Genomic DNA, 19,414 nt, shown 5'->3' on the forward strand with positions numbered 1-19,414 from the left:
GTTGACAAAAACTAGCCAGCACACTAGTTCATCAACTGAGTGGCCAAAGATGTTTGTCTGGTTTAGTCACTTCGAATTTAGTTTTCTGGGACATGGTTCCAAGGTACTTCTAACTGAAGTAATGAGCTATTTTTGGTGAAAATTCTGTCTCACCTCAGTCATGTAAAAAGCATGAGGAATTAGGAACTAAACAATGGAGCATGCATGGGCCAACAGCTGTTTAAAAAAAGAAAAGAGAACAAAGAAAGAAAGAAACTCTCCAGGATAGTCTGCACAGAAAAGGAATTATTTACAAGTGTGATGGCATATTTGGCATGTGTCAGGATGTGGATCACTTTCAATGGATGTGGACAATCATGTAGAGTTACACTAATTTGGAATCCTTGCAAGGATCCAAATGACTTGAAGGCAGGAAATCCTGATGACAAGTGGACCCTGTGGTTTCTTTAGAGGACAGATACAGACATTGTTGCAAACAAAGATAAAAATTCAGAAGCTCAACAAGGAAGTTTGGTGTTCCCTTCTTTACCTCCCTCTGCAGGCCAGCACTCTAGTGACAATAACCAGCTCTGGTTCCCATGGGAACACTTGAACCCTCTTCTCCTATATCTTGCAGCCCCTTTGCCATCTTTTATTTGACTTCCAATTCTGGTCCATCCTTTTCCAACCTTTGGAAGAAAAAAAAAAGTGGAGAAAACCCACTTTTCTTAACAAAATATTATCTGACAATTTGTTTCCTATAATGTCCTATTTTCCACAATTTAGTCAAAATCATATGACTTCCTGGGTGCAACTTCCTCAAAGTTGAGGCAGCTAATGTCTGTCTAGAGTTCTCTATTGTCCTTATGGTCCAGAGGTGTGACAGTGGAGAAAATCTCAGATGTTTCACAAAGATATTTCTCCAGGGCCTTATAAAAGTGTTCTCTATCTATCATCTATCTTCTATTTACCTGCTTTGTATCTACCTATATATGGGCACATATGTATCCCTCTCTAGTTATTTCCTATGGGAATTCTAATTCTCAAGTGATATGACAAGTTAGTAACTCAATTTCTAAAATATGAAACTATATAAAATTATAGCTAGTAACTATAATATAATGTACAAATTTCAGTTAATTTGTAGTTTTCAGTAAATAAGAAGGAAAGAAATTTTATTTTCATTTTCATTTCATTTATTTCAAAAGAATTGTATTCATATAAAATGACTAAACATATTAGTATGTTTTTTGAAAAAAAATTGAAGGTCTATTTATTTTTATTTTATATATCTGCATGTTTTGCTGAATATATGCATGTGTGCCATGTGTGAGCCTGGAGTCTACAGAGATTAGAAGAGGGCACTGGATTCTCTGGAACTGGTGTTTTGGATTGTTGGGAGCCACTATGTGGGAGCTGAAAACCAAACCTAGATCCCCTGCAAGAGCAGTGAGTAGTCTTAACTAATGAGACTACTCCCCAATCTTCCTAGTCCCAATAATACCTTACTTTTTAATTTCAGAAACATGTTTTTTTTTCATTTCCTGGCGTGAAAATGTGATAAGGATGAATTTACTCGAATGAGGCTATTAGTCAATTAGTTATGCTTCTGGGAAATTATTTATTCAAAGTTTTTTTCATTAGGAGCAGGGGGAATAATTTTTATCTTTATGGCTTTTCCTAATAATGTTTTGTAGTATCCAATAATTGAATGACTATTACTTTAGGTGTGATTTAAATGCACAGTGGTGACATGGAAGTCACCTACAAGCTGAGGTAAAAGAAGGGGGTCTCTGTTAAGTATACTAGGACAGAGGTTTGCATTGCCTCATTTCCTGGATTCCAGAGTCTAAATCTTGGAAGTTTCTCATAGCAAAGACAGTGACTATTACAAGTAAAATCATTCTGGAAGAAAAAAAGGAAAACACACCAGTCACCTCCTGTTGGGTTCCATAATTTTTTATATTAGATCACTGCACCTTTATTACCATTTGTCCCAGTTTAATACCCTCCTTGTTTTAAATTTTCCACTTCTGACAACTCTTCCGTTAGTGAAGATAAAACTGTTCTTTTTTTTTTTCTGACTTGAATCCATGCTAATTACATCAAGTTTAAGAGAAAGGGAGGCAGGGAGACAAAGAAATTCTGAGAAGCAATGAGGCTGGTGGGATAGCTCATTGGTTAAGGAAGAATATTTCTCTTGAAGATGATCCCTACCAGCATCTCACTGTTTCATGTCTCACAACCTCCTGGAGCCATAGCTCCATAGGAGGTGGTACCCTCTTCTGGATGCTGTGGGGATCTGCACTGAAGGAGACATAGCCACACAGAATCTCTCTGTGTGTGTGTGAATCTCTCTATGTGTGTCTCTCTCTGCCTCCCTCCCTATCTCCTTCTCTCCTTCCTCCCCCCACTCTGTCACACACACACATCACACATACATAAATGTAAATACAACTAATCTTTTAATAAATAGAAGTACAGAGGAGAGATTTGTCTTGAAAAAAAACGATTTGCATGATTTTGGAACTGGCAACGGTAAACTCTGTAACCCATGGAGCTAATGTTTGATAGTGCAGTCCTGAGTCAAAATCGGTAGGTCATGCCCATGTGACAAATCAGAACGGATTCTCTGTAGAGTCCTGAAGCAGATTCCTTCGTCACCAGGAGCCCTCAGTTTTTACATGGAAAAGCTTTAGTTGGCTTGATGAGGCTCATCTGTTGGATGCCAGGCAATTTACTTTTCCTTAAGTCAGCTGATTTTAAATACCAACCACTTCTACAGGAGCATGAAAACTGATCAAAGAGCTGAGCATCATAGTCTAGCCAGACCAAGACATAATTAACCACACTAGGCTTCCAGAAAACACCTCTCACATATATGCTTTTCTCCTGGACTTGTTGGAATGCAATGGCAGAGAAGCCAAATGGAATTAAGGAAACTGTATTTAGGTTCGGTGTAGGTTTTGAGGAGATTATACATGAACGAGATTTTTTTTTCAAGACCTAAATTGAAGTGAAAGTCATGAATAAAAATAATAAAACTTTCTTTGATGATTTGCAGGTTAGCAGTCAGAGAAATTTGGAAAAAAAAAAGACAATGGATTATGGATGCCTATGCCTATAGGTTGTAGTAAAAACTGAAGGCATTTTCTTGCCCCAGGTGGGATTAAGGAGGTAGAATTTCTGGAAGATGAAATATTCATCCACTGTTGTGCCTTCTTTGGGGTTAGCACTGCGAGGGGGAAATGAAGGTGCATGGTTTTCAGAAAGGAGCTTTTATTAACCAGCTGATTGTCCTTGGGTAGGTGGCTCATTGCCTGGGGGCGGAGCCTTGTAAAAGCATGGTACCAAAACGCTTGCTGAGCTTGCTAATGTCCACGGATGCACATGTTTTGCTAGTGCTTCAGTGCCATGGCTGCCTAGACTTCAGAACTTAAAGCCCAGGGGATGCTTCCTCTACTTTCAACTAGTTATTTTTCTTGTGAATTAAAATTAGGAGAAAATTATAACCTATATCTGTAATCAAACCATCCATCAACAACATTACAGCATGTTTTAATGTTTTAATGACAGTTCTAACTCGGTGTGAATGTGAGTGTGAATTTGACTTTGGATATTGGTAGAATATAGCTACAAAAATGGGCTAAGAGTCTGTATAATCCTTTATACTATCCCTTTCATCTATCGCATCAATAGAGTTCCTTCTCAATTTACATCCTATAGATGTTTTTAGGGCTTGATAAAATTCCAATATCTTAACATTCTCAATAGTAGTGTAATTCACTAATAAAATAGAAAGTTATTCTTCTAAAATACACATTCCTGAAATTCTGTAGCTCTCAGGACACCCTTCTTTAAACAGGCAGTATAGAAAGAAATCCATTAGCACACCCTAAATCATTGTCCTCTAATAAGAATCGAATTACATCAAGCACAATTCTTGGAGGCAGTAGGTAATACTTTAGGAGTAAACATTAGTTTAAAATTTCATTATCTCAAGTTCAGAAACAAGAGTGATGAATCAAGGACAATTCATCTTTAAATTTTTCATTATCTTTTGCTCGGAGGCAGCAGGCTCCGCAGCCAAGACAAATTTCCAGTGCCCTCTAACTATTGTCTTGTCATCTCGTGTCTGAGTATGATGTGTTTTATTGAATTAGATTAAAATTAAGTCTGGAAGCTTATTATGCAATGGTCTCTGAAGAACACATGTTCCCCCACCGATGCCTGCTTTATGAATTGCTAATACCCACAGTGCAAAGCTGCTTTATTCATTTCTAGAATGACTATCTCAAAACATGTAAAGATAACAGTATTATCTAATTGTAACAACCAATTTCTCTTCCCTGTTTTTTTTAAATTCTTCTATCAATATATGCATTTCCAAAGTCATAAAGATAACTTCGTAATTAACAGTTTTAAGTCTGTAGGCTATATGATACAGCAATAGGCAGGAGCTCCTAGAGGTATTTGGCTATATTATTAATTACACTGAGGAAGTAACTAGATCCCAGTGTCACTATTTGAAACATACAGTGAATATCAAACAATGGTGTTTCTTTCTTGGAGACCAGAGCATCTCCACCTAACTTACATATTGCTTTGTCGACTGAAGATGAGTCCTGGGGTTTTGCAGTGATCACAATCAGCATGCCAGGAATCAACCTACTCTAGCAAATTGAATATGCAGTATTAAACAAGATATTGGATCAACTAGGATGAACCTAAGGGAGAAACTCCCAAATCTTCAGCAAGAAACGTGGTCAGGTATCTACACAACCAATACTTCTGTTCCAATGAAAAAGCCACCAGCAAAAACACAAAGTTTCAGAGGAATATTCCAGGGATGTTATACACCGAGCAAGCAGAAGTGGCACCCTGCTGCTCCTCATATTTACCTCATTTCAGCTCTACATTCAGACTTCAAGTAGGCAAATGTAGGATCCATGTTCAGGTGCCTTAGTTGCCAGAATCCCTGGCTCATAACACATTTTGGGATCTTAATTTCTGAAGTAAAAGGGGTCATAAAAACCACAAGATTGGGTTAATGTTAAGGATATTAAATCACAGCCTAAACGTGCTCAATATTAGATTGATACTAGAAACTCATAGACAGCCAACTGCTTTGTCAAAAATCGTTCCTCCTCATAGAAAGTATAGACTTCATTTAAATAAGAATATGTTACTATGTAAGGTCTTAAAACATACTGCTTAATAATTAAGAGAAAAATTTACATTTTGATATATATTATAATAAAATTGCTTCCTGATACCAATATTCCAATTCTTTTCTTTGAAATGCAGAGTATATGATAATTGTGCATTAAAAGAGTTTGACACACCTTTAATTCCAGCACTCACTCCACAGATAGAGGCAGGTGGATTCTGTTAGTTTTAAGCAAATCTGGTCTACAGAATGAGTTCCAGAATAGCCAAGCTGTTACACAGAGAAACCTTGTCTCAAAAAATGAAAAAAAAAATAGACATGATTAAGATATAATTTTACTTCACTCACCAAAATATTAGATACTTGACAAATACTGGTTAATTATAGATAATACAAAACTTTATTATTAATAGCACTGTAAGTTCACATACCAATATATAAATATCCTTCTCCCAGTTGAAGAAAATTTCTGACTTACGCAGATGTCAGAAATAATTGATATTTTATTTTAAATACCTATCTTAGCTAGAAATTGCTCACAGAGACAGTGCGGAGTGAATGATTCTAAGAATGATCATTAACATGACACATTGCTGTACGATGAAGTGTTAGGTTGATGTGAAATGTTATCCATATATTCAATGAACTTTTACTCATGCTTAGTATGTAAGAGATTCATAGGAGAACTCGGAGTAGTCCGGTGACCAAAGCAATTGTCCTTATCCTCTTGGAACATTTATTTAATGTGTGTAGATGATAGACAAGAAGTTTTGCAAGTTACCGAGAAATGCTGGCAGGTAACAAGTACTTTAAAAAAAATAGTGGTTGATAAAATGGCCCACTGATTAAGAAAGTTTGTTGCTGTCATAGATGACCAGATTTCCCAATACCCACGTAGGAAAGTTCACTACTGCTTGTAACTCCAGCTACAGGTAATTCCTGCCTCTCTTCTGGCCTCCAAGAGCATCCACATGCATGCAGACCTATACACATACAGACAAAAACACACAGAAATAGAAAAAAGCAAAATTAATCTTTTGATTTAAAATTGAAAAAAAAATGGAGCAAAATGATATGGTAAGGACTGCAGAGGGTTCTGTTCAACATAATCCTTGCTGGTAAAACCGTTTGAAGACAGACCTGAAGAAAAAGTATACATGAGGCATTATCTGGAGAAAGAGACTTCCAGGCATTAGACCTGGAAGAGCGAGAGGCTGTATGGCTTGGTGCAGTAAGCATGAGGAGCAGCTCAACTTGAGTTGAAATAACAGCCGCTGTAGGCTATGCAAGAGTCACCTGGGAAATTGTAGCAATCAATCCTTGACCTAGTCAATGAGAAAGCAGTTGTGGAACCTAGCATTTGGTACTCTAACCAGATTTAGATTTTGCCCTACATGCGACAAGATTATCTCTATGAGTCTTAATTTCTCTAACTTTAAAGAGTGGGTAGTTGAGATGAAGATTAAGACTGACATCCACCGTGCATCTCAGATACCAAATAAAGACTAGGAATAAGAAACAGAAGGCAGTGGATCGTGGTAGGAAAAACAATTTTCCTCTGTTTTTATGAAATTTTAAAGAAATTGTAACAATTCCATGGGAAGAAGTAGGGTTTTTGTTTGAGCTGGTTAGACCTATAAAGCACAAGTAATAGGGAGATGTTTCTCCAGCAGCATGCTGATGGTTCTCCTTGGCATGAACCAGGATCCTGGTTGCTTAAGTATAAGTATAATCATTTCTTCACTGCCATATACAAAGAATAGTCTGTATTTTTTATCACAACATACAAAATTATATTTCACTACTAGTTTGTTTCCCCAAGTTTAAGCCCTTATCATTTTATATCTGTTTAAATGTGGCTTATAATCTGGGATTTTATTTCTTACTTCACAAAGTACATTCTAATGTCTGTGATTTTTATAGATGTCTGCAGATAATCTAAAAATAATGTGGGACACAGAACCATTTCCCTAGGAAAACTCATTATCCTTTCATTCTGTTACACGAGAAGATATTCAAGCTGGGTAAATCTACATCATGAGAAAGCAATGGTTTGGGCATTAGAGGACTTATTATACAGAAAATGTTCTAAAGTACAAAGTCACAGATAAAGCCTCTTGTCGGCTGTGTGTGTGTATTTCTTAGTTTATGATGTATTGTCTGTGATTCAATAATAAATGCTGAGAGCAGGGGGAGAAATAGTCTTACCCAGAGAAGATTACAACAATTGGTAATCTAATACCAAATGGTCAGCTCTGAAAACAAACATATAAGTAACATTTATACAGACTGAGCAGGTCATATATAGGGATTTATTTGTATATACAATTTATATGTATTCTTAGCAACAAGTAGTGGAAAGGGGGGATATGAATTTGAAAGAGAGCAAGAAGTGTATGGGGTGGTTTGGAGGGAAGAAAGGAAAGAGGAGAATGATGTAGTTATATTATAATCTCGAAAACAAAAGAATTCATGAAAATAATAAGTCTTTACAAATAATGTGTGCTGCATATTAGTACAGGTCATTCTTCATTTCATTACTTTGGAAGCTTGTGTTCCTACTTGTGAAATCATGAAGACATTGCTCAGCCTTCATTCAGGAATTATATCCTAAGTACCTGGAGTGTGTCTGGCATGTCTCTGAATCCTAGCTTTATAGCAGTCAACTAAACAGACACATACACCAGCTCTCCTTTTAGTTACACAAGCAGGAAGGCAGTAAGCAAAATCAGTCAGATGCCACACTTATAATTGTGATGTGGAAAGATAAATAAGAGAGAATATTAGTGATAGGGAAATAAGAGGAAGGCAGACTCACAGGGTACCCAAGGAAGACATCACCAAGAAGGTGACACTGAGTGTGGACTTAATGGAAGGAAGGGAGTGAAGCAGGTAGATGCTAAGGGAAGGAAGTCCCTTCAAGATGGCTTTACTATAGAGATGTGGAGTTGGAGCTGCAGGGTAGCCTTTATGCCCAGAGAGTGGAAGTACTGAACTGAAGAGACGAGAAAGCTAAGATGCAGGCTAGATAACCTCTTGCAGGCGATTGTAAATTTTTGATGAATAAAGCAGGACCCAGTAGACAAAACTTACACAGCATAGATCTGCTACAAAGACCCTTTCCTTTCACATTCATTCACACTTGATTGACAACTACCTTGTGATGAACTTCAAGGGTTAATGTCATCTCCACAATAAGTTCTGTGACATCATTGGTACCAGTCACACAGATTACATGAGACTTGGGACTTTGATGTAGCATCATAAATAGCCTTTCAATTTTCTTTAATGTTTGATATTTCACATTATTTTTACATGTTTCTCAGAGAATTTATCAAGTGAGTGTCTTTTTTCTTTTTTCCAGAAGTTGTCACATAAAGTAAGAATTCTGACCTGTCTTCTTCTCAGTGACTATTCCTCCTATTATTGATTTTATCATTCCAAAAAATCTTACTATAGCTACATGCTAATGTTCCATAAAAGATTCTGATGTTCTTTTCATGTTTCCATGTCTTTAACATTTCCTTTTATAATTCCATGTAGTAAACCTTAACTATACTAGAGAGGACAAAAGCTAAGGTGTATGTCCAACCTTGAGCTGATTCTTTCCTTTCTGCTCATCTGTTATTTTTCCTCTAAACAAGGATAACAACAACAATACCTACAGTGTAGGAATATTATAGAGTAGAATTATGACTGATTAATATTTGCAACTTACTTTTAGATGTCTTGAGTGGTACAAGAATGTTCATTTCATTCAATGTTCAAAGATTTTTTTTCAATATTAGCTCCACCTTTACTACATTGCAGCCTTATTTTCATGATGAGATGCTTTCATATCTTCTGAAAGGGATAAATATTTTCTTTTTTCTTAAATTAATTATTTCTCTTCCCTTTTGAGCCTGCCATTCCATTTCCATTTCCTGGAATTATTTTTATTTTTGTCATAAATTTTCTTCAAGAGCTTAGAGATGCTTGCTTGAATCAGAAGAAATGAATAGGAAAGAATGTGAGTTCATAGTATTTACACAGCCGGCAAGAAGAATACTGTGTGTGTGGTACACATCTTTTTCTCATCCATAACATCTTCTGTGGCAAGCTGCTATCTGTAGTTCTATTGCACCTGGGAGACAGGCTTTCTCCTGCAATTCGTGCTCAAGAAACATCCAAGCAGGTCAAACTAATGCTGGCCAAATGAGCTTCTTAGACAATATTACCTTTCTCTACCTGTATCATACATCTACAACATTTTTGGCAATCTAGATTTTCAATAGAGTCATCTCGAAACAGATCAGATCCTTTCTTTTGGGTATTTCTAAGCTTCAATAAAACCATTTTGTTTGCATCTCCTAATGTCTGAATGTATGTGTCCCTACACCCTAAATTCATATGTTAGAATCCTAACACCCAAGTGACACTTCTACGAGTTAGGGATACCTTTAGGAAGGAATGAATTATTGCCCTTGAGAGGTCGGTGCCTTTATATAAGATACCTTAGAGAATACCAATGCCTCTTACACAGTCTGAAGTTATAGCTAAAAGGTGCTATTTACAAACTGTCCACCAGATATTTTAGTACTTCATCTTGTATTTCATTAGCCTCCAGCTTTACATGAAAGAAATTTCTGTTGTCATTAAGCCACTAGACTATTGTTTTGTTGCGTCAATGCAAACAGTCTAAGACAGTAAGCTAAAGAGGATCAAGCACCTGCCTGGCCCAACAATTTAACTTCTTTAACTAATCTGTGATTTCTCTAGTGCTTCTAAAAAATAATACTGCTTACCTCCAACTTTGAAGGCATGTTGATCTTCTCTGATTTCTGTTTTACTCTATTTCCATCTATATCTGCTTTTCAAGAGCTACTGCTTGGCCCTTAAGGCCTGTTTTTAAGAACTGATTTATAACATTTTGGTGAATTAAGGAAAACAGCCAGAGCAATGAAAAGTTTGTATCTGCAAACCATTTGGGCAATAGTTGAGTTCATGACTATTATTTGTGACTCCTGTGTTTTGGCTCTGGTTAGTCATTCAGAATATGAACTACATATGTCTGTGGTCTAAAGTACGAGTTTCTAACACAGACAAGTGCATAATATCAGAAAATTGCCTCAGTGTCTTACTCCAGGTTCTCCAGAAAGACAAAAAAAGTGAGAAATTCACAGAGATAAAGATATGGTAAATAGATGATAGGTGTGTATGTAGACACCAGACACATTCATACATGACACATAGGTAGATGATAGAGGGACAGAGAGATACATACATACTCACATAGAGATACTATATGCATGTACATGTAAGAAAGGATTTATTTGAGCAAAAAGCTTACAGATTTATGGAAGCTGAGCATTCCCATGAACATCAAAAAAAAAAAACCCAGAGTAGTTGTTTTTTTTAAAAAAAAGTCTAAGTCTGAAGGCCTTACAGTTACCTAAGGTGATAGTAAAATCCCTGATACCACATGCCCGAGAACCTAGGAGGCCTCCAGAATGAGGTCCAGATTCCAAATTTGAGAGTATAGATTTCTCATGTTCCAGATCAGTCAAAGATGATCAGTTACATTCTAAAGTGGAAGGAGGAAGACTTCACATTTACTCTGCATTTGTATTATTTGTCCCTGCCTTTATTGGAAGGTACTCACCCAAATCAGATGATGCTGTATCATCTTTGTTCATCCCACTGACTCAAATGGCAGGGGCAGGAAACTCTGACACACATTTCCACAAATGATGCTCACTGCCATTTCCCTGCAGAATCCTCTAATCCAAACAGGTTAAAGCATAAACCATCATACTCCTCTTCCTTTACAGCTTCTCCCTTTTCACTCTAAACTAAAGGTGCTGAATTACTGCAGTTGGGATCTCCACACTTAAAAGAAGAGGGCCACATTCTCAAATGTAGCCATTGTTAGTCAATAAATGAATGACTTAATACTGTTAATTAGAACTTCTCCCATAAGCCAAGCTTTCTTCTTTAGTTAAACATGAGACAGAATTGCTTTCCTTGTATTTGGTGCTGGGGATTTAAAATTGGAAGGGAAGGAGACAGAGTTAGAGGGTTTAGTGAAAAGAGGAAATGGCTGAGAACAACAGGTGGGAAAAATGTGAGAAAAATTAAATTCTCATTACTATTTATGGGGATAGATTGTGGGTATGTTTCTTTGTCACCTCTCAATATTTCAATTTACAAACAAATATTATTCAAACACTGTCTAGAATTTGCCTAAATGCAAGTCATCTTAATGCCTACAACAACATAAAATAATCATATGGATGAAGGAGCAATAAAAATGAATGGCAAATGGCTAAAAATTACCCTTCCCTTTGCAGAAGACCGTAGGGACATACAGCAGATGACAAGTAGTTTTCAGCAAGCCAAGCTACCAGATGAGTGATTCCTGTTGGGGAGCCCCACCTGGTAAAATCCATGGAGTTTCTAGCTGTAGAAATCAGCTGCTCCTGTCTGTAATTTCTCTCATGAACCACTTCATTTCTTCTTTAAGAATAGCTTTGAGTGCATTCCCACTGCTTGTGTGTTTAGCTCAATAAAATATTCCATCTACTGGGCACGCATACAGCTGTGACTATAAATTAATCTGCTTTAAGGAATGTCTTAGTCAATTGGGAAGGGAAAGAATATGGAAGGGGGTCACCTTTTCAGGCTCTGATGCTAGGACAGGAAGTAAGATGTGTGGAAGTTTCTTCATGGGGAAAGAAGGAGACATTTTTTAATAGAAGAGAAATAATGGTAATACTTGAATATGAACATGTATTTATTTAGGGGGCACAATGGCTTTCCATCTGAAATTGGTTGGGAGACAGTAGGTCTCCAGTAGATCCATAAGGTAGAACAGAATACGGTTTTTACACTAAAAATAAGTATTAAATGAAACTGCGACCGTATTAAATAAGAATAAGAGTAAATAATAAAAGAAATATATGAGCTGGGCAGTGGTGGTGCATGCCTTTAATCTGAGCACTCGGGAGGCTGAGGCAAGTGGATCTCTGTGAGTTCAAGGCCAACCTGGTCTACAAGAGCTAGTTCCAGGACAGGCTCCAAAGCTACAGAGAAAGCCTGTCTCGAAAAACCGAAAAACAAAAACAACAACAAAAAACAACGAAATATATGAGGACTTTCATATCAAACCAGAGATTTGTATTTAATGCATAATTTTTGAGCCGTTAATACTATATTAGCGTGTGTTACATGTAATACTATATTAGCGTGTGTTACATGAAGACACTTTACAGATGCTTTCTAATAAAGTGTTTTATTGATAGTTAAATAGTAATTTCTTTCAATTCTAAGAGATAATCTATCCAAGTGTGTCTCCATCTTGGATTAAATGTATGGACTTTCTGCTCACTCACAAATATCTCTACAACTTCTAACACCTAGATAGATATATTCACACAGACTAGTTAAATATCACTCACAGTTAATCTCAACCATCAAATTCATAGCTGTAAAAACCGAAAAAGAGAGTGAGGATGTACCTCAGTGGGAGAGCACATGCTCAGCAGGCACAAGGCAAAGCAGATAACCGAGCACTCACCACCATCACCCATAACAAAACACATTTAGAAAATTTTCATTATCATTATGTATGAGCCACCAAGTTCATTTTATTTATTATCACACTTATTTGATCTTCCAAATCAGGATATGGGCCATTACCTATGGTTTAATTTCATATAGGATATGCTAACATCAATAGTATTTTCACAGGAATATACTTGAAACAAATCAAATTTCACTCTTTTTTTTTTCTTTTTTGGGACAGGGTCTCTCTAACTCTGGGTGGCCTGGAAGTTATTATGTAGTCCAGGCTGGCCTCAAACTCATAGAAATCTGTCTGCCTCCATCGTACTGGAATTGATGATGGGTATTATGATGAGCACCCCACCAAACTTTTCCCTCCTGCCTTTAGGTTTGTGTGTTATTGAAGGTGGTTGTCTTGGTTACATTTCTTCTACTGGTGTGAAGAGACACCATAACCAAGTCAGTTTATAAAGGAAAAACATTTAATTGGGGTTTGCTTACAGTTTCAAAGGGTTAGTCTGTGATCACATGGCAGGAAGCATGGTAGCAAGCTTGTACAACGCTGGACCAGTATCTGAGAGCTTACACATTGGAGGTAGAGAGAATGAGACGGTTCTGGTGTGGGCGTTTGAAACTGTAAAGACCACTCTGATGACACATCTCCTCCAAAAAGGCTCAACCTCCTAAACCTTCCTCCAAATAGTTCTACCAACAAGGGAGCAAGTGTTCGAACACATGAGCCAATGGGGCTATTTGTATTCAAACCACTACAGTGGTATTCTTTTTATTTTAATTTTTGCTATTTCTAATTTTGCATCTCTGTGACTGCCGGTGAGAACAGTGGAGTTGGGTACCCAGGAGCTACACCTGTGGTGGTTGTAAGCTGCCTGACCTGAGTGCCTGGAGAGAAATTCGGGTCCTCTGAAAGAGCAGTATCTTCCTTTAACATGGAGCGTCTCTTTACCCCTGAAGATGGTATGCTTAAACTACAATCTCAAACGTGGATTCTTTAGTCGTCTGTTATATTAAAAACGACATGCCCTGTACCCTATGCAAATAGCCCTTTTATCTCAAAGTTTCCCATTTGTCTCTATTGTGGCACTGTCTGAGCTGTGTCCTGTCTTTATATGTCTGCTTTTGATCTCTGACTCCTGTTAAATCTGATCATTGTATGCAGGGCAATCTGACCCATATGCTATACAAATTGCTTTTGAGATATGAAGCCTCAAGATCAGATAATGTCGAAATCTGCCACAACAATTTCTCTGTGCTCTCTGTTCCACAAAGTGTAATTACCTCTTTTATAATTATATAAGGTCTCGATGACAATGTTGCTTTTAAAACATTATGAAAGGAAAAAATGCTTTTTAAATTTTAGGAGGATGATGCTTTTAATTTTAGAAATTAAATACTGATATCCACTACTAAATGGTCACTTTCTGCCAAAAGTGTGTGTGTGTATGTGTGTGTGTGTGTGTGTGTGTGTGTGTGTGTGTTATCTAAAGAAAATGACTGGTGACCCCATTCTTTCACTTATTTATGGCTTGTAGTTTTACACTACTGAACACAAGTAGAATCTGCCCTTCTGGCAAGCTTCCCAAACTATCTGAAAATAATTCAATTAGTGAAACTGACCCTTTATTTAGCTAGTGAATGAGGGTATGGTAGTATGGTTATTTCCCTAGATTTAAAACTGCAAATTCAGCTTCTAGTACAGTTTCTGTTCATAACTGAGAGGCTAGGGAAAAACTCTTTGGTCTTTCTATGTCTTACTTTTCTCTGTTATAAAATGAATAGGTACTATTTATTCATCCAATGTATATAGAAATAAATGTACAAAAAAAAGCACTACTGGGTCATAGCATTATAAACATATGGCCTTTTCCTCTTCTTTTGTAACTAGAGGAATGTTCTTTTATTCTAAAATAGGAAAAACCTTCATTTACTTGCTGTGGGAGCTCCTTCAGCCAATAGCCTTTAAGATACCAGCCCACTCGGTGTGGTCTCTTAAAAAACAGTTTTTAAAGCAAAAGAGACCACGCCCAAGTGGGCTGGTATCTTAAAGACTATTGGCTGAAGGAGCAGAAGGAGCTCCCACAGCATTTACTTACAATCCCCAAGTGTGTGTATGTGTGTGTGTGTGTGTGTGTGTGTGTCTGTGTGTGTGTGTGTGAACATGTGGCTGTTGGTGCACTTGCCTTAGAGTACATGTATGAAGAACAGAAGTTGATGTCTGGTGTTTCCCTCTATTGACTTCACATTAGTTTCAGAGACAGGGCTGGTGAGCTGGCTCTGTGAGTAAAGCACTTGCCCAGCAAGCCTGATGACCAGAGTTCAAACCCTGGAACACACAAAAACTAGGTAGGACAGAACTAGGTCTATAAAGTTGTGTTCTGATTCGTGTTGTACATGTGTGAAACAAACCACACAGGTAAAACACACACACATGCACATACTTAAGAATAAAAATGTTTGAAGGGACATAACTCACATCGAGACTGGCCTATAGATTCCCTGGATCACCTTACATCTGCAACAGTGTGGTGACAGGCATACAGCACAGTGTCAAGGCTTGAGACTGGCCTGTAGGTCACCACATCATCTTGTATCTGCCTAACCTAAACCTGGTCACAGGCTTACAGCATTGTGCCAAGGCTTCACTTGGGTATCTCTATCCAGGGTGGGCTCTCCATGATTACTGAACTGCCATCTTCTTTGTATTTTTTTTTCAAAAAATTTTCGATATTAAGGACACCATGATATCACGACAAGAACCAGCTTTTCAATCTGTAAGCCTTAAAATGTGTATCAGCTGCCTGCTATGGTGGCCTAAGTGTTAGTATGAAGTAAACCCGCAGATTAGACCTCCTGGTGTGGCATCTATATGCAGATGCCTTCAAAATTCTCCTTTAGCCCCATGTTGAAGATCTTCCAGGATAAGAAGGATAGGGCCTGAACTTTAAAGAGTCGGCATCAGATTCCATGCAAATAATTTATCTGTTTTAATAACAGCCCCAGTTACACTCTTGAAAGTAAGAAACTGAATTCACTCTGTGTGTGGTCTATACAAAGTTAAAACGAATTCTTCTCTTACTTAAGACTTTTTTTTTGTCTTTTCTGAGACGGGCTCTCAATAGGCAATGCAGATTAGCCTTCAGTTTGCTAGTGTGTAGCCCATGCTGGCCTTGATTCGTTATTTTCCCCTTCAACTTACCAAATGTTGGGATTCATCTCCCAAATCCTGGTTTACAGGAACACCTCACCATGCTGAACAACATACTCCTAATGGTCACTGCCACCTCGCTGTTTATTAAAAAGATAATCTAAGAGCTGTCACTTTATTTGAAAGCCAAACATATTTCTGGATTTTTAACCACATTGATTTTACTTTGAAAATTTCATATCCAAAGCAAATATGACAAAAATCTAAAGCTTAAGTCATTTATTAAAATTCAAGGCAAAAGTTTAATACAAAAGGGCACTCAGCAAATCTGGTGGTTCATGATTTAAAGATAATTACTCCTTAAGAATAATTCAGATAATTTAAAATGTTCCTTTTCTGATTTTGATGTATGGTGATTATAAGAGCAGTTTATTCCTGATTCTGTGTTTTGCCTTTGGTAAATCACACAGATATATACCAGCTAACACTGCAAAGTGAAAAAAACTTCAGAAATCATTGATCCCAGGCTTGTAGCCAGGCAATCTATTTTTAGTACTCTCTCAGCAAAGAATACAATAAACATGTAAATGGAATGGTGCTACTTTGGCCTAAGATCATTTTTTAAAGTATAAATTTGGCATTGTTTAAATTGGCTTTCAGACTGTCTTTAGACAACTTGGATACTTTAGGGGGGTCCTCATATCCTAGTTTCGCGTTAATTCTAATACCCACATTTCTTGAAGCTCTACAATACCTGTCTTTGATTAAAATCTAAGGATCGACTTAATATATGTTCCATGTCAGGCTGCTGAATTAGCACTCTGTCAATTTGGTCTCGCTATGCCTTCTTGCAACTGATAACCGGTTCTTTTCAGGTTGTGAATCTTGTCTTCCAGGCTCTGCTTAGAGTAGGTGATTCAACTTCCTGGAACACCACCAGACTACAAATTACTTATCAATCCAGAGGTGTGTTTTCTGGCTTTTGTGTTCACCATCAGAACTTCACTGGGTAGGCATACAATGGTGTCTATTTCATAAGTGAGTGAAGCTGAAAGGGGAAAGAAAAGTTGCTGACTAGAGCTATATTATAACAAAAATTTGAACCAGGGCAGCTCTTGAAATATGTCTCCTGCTGTCTACGAACTTGAGGAGGGCAGGGATTCAGCGTATGCATCTTGAATCAAACATGTTTCCATGGAAACTGATGATACTTCTTGAAACAGTAGGTAATGTACGTGAGATTAAAACAGAGAAGAGAAAGAGTTTAATAAAGAAGTTGGGAGGTAGCATCAGAAAGAGACAAAGGATTAACAAATGACACAGGAAAACAAATAGCCCAGGTGATGGCATTGCTGGTCAATAAAGAAGTTCAAAAGAACTTGAGACAGAGCCCCAGGTGCAAAGGAGATTAAATAGAAATATCCCTCGAAGCTCTATTGATGAACTGTGGGATAGTATGACACATTGAAAATAGAAAATTTCTTAATTTCTTTCTTTAAAAGGTTCCATGCCACAGGTAGCTGCTAATGTCCCAGGCTGGATTTGCTAATCTCCTAGCTTCTCAGTGGTAGCCTCAGCTCATATCCAACACCCAGGAAGTCACTTCACTGGGCTTCAGCTGCTGGTGTTGCCACTGGTCAGTGAGTCCTTCTGTTGTACAGAACAAAAAGAGAAGCCTGCTCCTCCAGGCCTTCTCTTTGGTGCAGAACAACCCCAGCCCTCTCCTAGAGCAGCTTTCTTAACTTTTCTGGGCCATTTTCTGTCAGGTCTTGTAGCATCTGGTTCATTGCGAAGCGATCGGAATTCCCTTGCTTTAGTTCATAAGCGGCAGGGATGTAAAAACTTGGATGCCTAAGATTGCAATCATAGATTCAGTGACTGGTGAGAACCTGCTGCAAGCATTTACATCTGTCTTGGCATGGGAAAAAGGAGGACAAGTTTGTGGGCAATCTTTATAAAGGCACTAATCACACTCCAGAGGTCACTGTCACACATTATTCTCTGCAGAAATTCCACCTCCTGAATGAACGCATTATATGTTAGAATTTCTACATGGGATATTTTGGAGATACAGCTATGCAGACCATAGAATCTTTTTCTCTTACTTAGCAGGTCGTCTTCTCTAGCTCACTGTGCCTAATTTGTAGGCCACTCCTTTCCAAATGAGATTTGGGTGACCACATACTTGACATAACTATTTTTTCTGGAAGTGAGAGGTTACTCTTCTGAATTAAGTAGACCTGGGCACCCCACCCCCACACATGTGTACAGACAGACAGGCACCTCCCACACATATATACATGCATGCGTGCACACGCGCGCGCACACACACACACACACACACACACCCTTACTACTCTGCCAGGACTGTCTCCTTTTAGATCTGCTGTTTTCTTTCCCTTGCTTTCCTTTGCTCTGATTCTGGGGATTGAATTTTGAGCCATTTTTGTGCATGTTAAGCAAGGTGTTGTAGTGTTGAGATTTAACACTTTCTTTATTGGTGGCTGCTTTTAGGCCAACAATGGTCTGGAGTTTTGACCCTCCATTACTGAATTGCACTTCGGCCCTCTTTAAATGTATGGATTTTTTTTATTTCCTTTCTGCACTTAGATGCACTTTTGATCTTAGATGATCTGTGTACTGTTTTTAGTTTTAACCTTAATTAGTTTATTTATTTCAAACTGTAAATGTAACAAAGTCTACTGTAAACCAGTATTCTCACCCTTTCCTGCACACTTGTTAGATGTCCTCCTGTCCTCTTCTTTTTCCCACTATTATTTTCTATCTACTTTTTATAACACTACTTTAATTTTTAATTCTTACTTTTGTTTTGTTTGTTTGTTTGTTTGTTTGTTTTGTTTTTTTGGTTTTTTTCGAGACAGGGTTTCTCTGTGGTTTTGGAGCCTGTCCTGGAACTAACTCTTGTAGACCAGGCTGGTCTCGAACTCACAAAGATTCGCCTGCCTCTGCCACCACCGTCCGGCTCTTACTTTTGTTTTTAAATGTTATATATATGAACATTATTAATATATTCTCATTTGCTCATTTTTCTTTTCATATTTCATTCCTGCCTATAATTCAATTTTCTATTGCTTGAGATCCATTTTTACTCATTCTTTTTCATAGAAAATCCTACAAGAAGCTTCTCCTAGTTTTTCTCCAAATACATTTTTATTCAGTGTTCACTATTGAATGTTGTAGGACATAGGACTTTGTGTTAGAGCTCTCCAATTTTTGATGGCATTTTTAATGAAAATAAAATCTCCAGATGAAAATTAGGCACCATTAAAACAGAATGATGTTTGAAAAGAAGCCATGAATTTCAAATGTTGGAAGAAAGCCATTAATTATTTTGAAATTAAAGTCTAATATAAATTCACTTGAAATTAGGAAAAAGGAGTGTTTAACTCAATACCTTTCAGCCTAAGATATTTAATTAGAAATCATGGAATTATTATAGAGGTCAAATAGTAGACCACTGAAAGCTAATATTGAAAATCACCTTTAATTAAAATTGGAGGGTGATATGACAGTGAATACTCTCATTATGTGTAGAACCA

The 19,414-nt window shown here is 37.4% G+C and overlaps 1 protein-coding gene and 1 non-coding gene across 4 annotated transcripts in view; one reads left to right on the top strand and one right to left on the bottom strand.

Moving 5' to 3' along the window:
• Adgrb3 (adhesion G protein-coupled receptor B3) overlaps window positions 1-19,414 on the top strand; it is a 714,721-nt gene that overhangs the window by 443,173 nt on the left and 252,134 nt on the right. The window lies entirely within an intron of this gene.
• Window positions 11,759-11,860, bottom strand: LOC142855169 (small nucleolar RNA SNORD22). The gene has a single exon (XR_012911434.1). It is a non-coding gene; the product is annotated as a small nucleolar RNA SNORD22 (small nucleolar RNA).

Source organism: Microtus pennsylvanicus, chromosome 7, assembly GCF_037038515.1.
Source record: "Microtus pennsylvanicus isolate mMicPen1 chromosome 7, mMicPen1.hap1, whole genome shotgun sequence".
Lineage (NCBI taxonomy): Eukaryota > Metazoa > Chordata > Mammalia > Rodentia > Cricetidae > Microtus > Microtus pennsylvanicus.